The sequence below is a fragment of the Nematolebias whitei genome, chromosome 3 (assembly GCF_014905685.2).
Source record: "Nematolebias whitei isolate Nwh7 chromosome 3, NemWhi1, whole genome shotgun sequence".
Lineage (NCBI taxonomy): Eukaryota > Metazoa > Chordata > Actinopteri > Cyprinodontiformes > Rivulidae > Nematolebias > Nematolebias whitei.
This window is the reverse complement of record NC_056500.1, coordinates 32,250,792-32,251,042: the sequence shown is the minus strand read 5'-3', so window position 1 is coordinate 32,251,042 and position 251 is coordinate 32,250,792. Positions and strand designations below refer to the sequence as shown.

General features: G+C 42.2%; 1 long non-coding RNA gene across 1 annotated transcript in view; it reads left to right on the top strand.

Annotated features, from left to right (window-relative positions):
- The window catches only part of LOC119430738, a 4,641-nt gene that overhangs the window by 3,352 nt on the left and 1,038 nt on the right, over nucleotides 1-251 (top strand). The gene's annotated exons all lie outside the window — the stretch shown is intronic.

Here is a 251-nt window from a genome sequence, read left to right as displayed (position 1 = left end):
TGAAACAGATCAGCAGCAACATGAAACAGATCAGCAGCAACATGAAATGGATAAGCAGCAACATGAAACAGATCAACAGCAACATGAAATAGATCAACAGCAACATGAAACAGATCAACAGCAATATGAAACGGATCAGCAGCAACATGAAACGGATCAGCAGCATCGTGAAACGGATCAGCAGCAACGTGAAACAGGTCAGCAGCAACATGAAATAGATCAGCAGCAACATGAAATAGATCAGCAGCAAC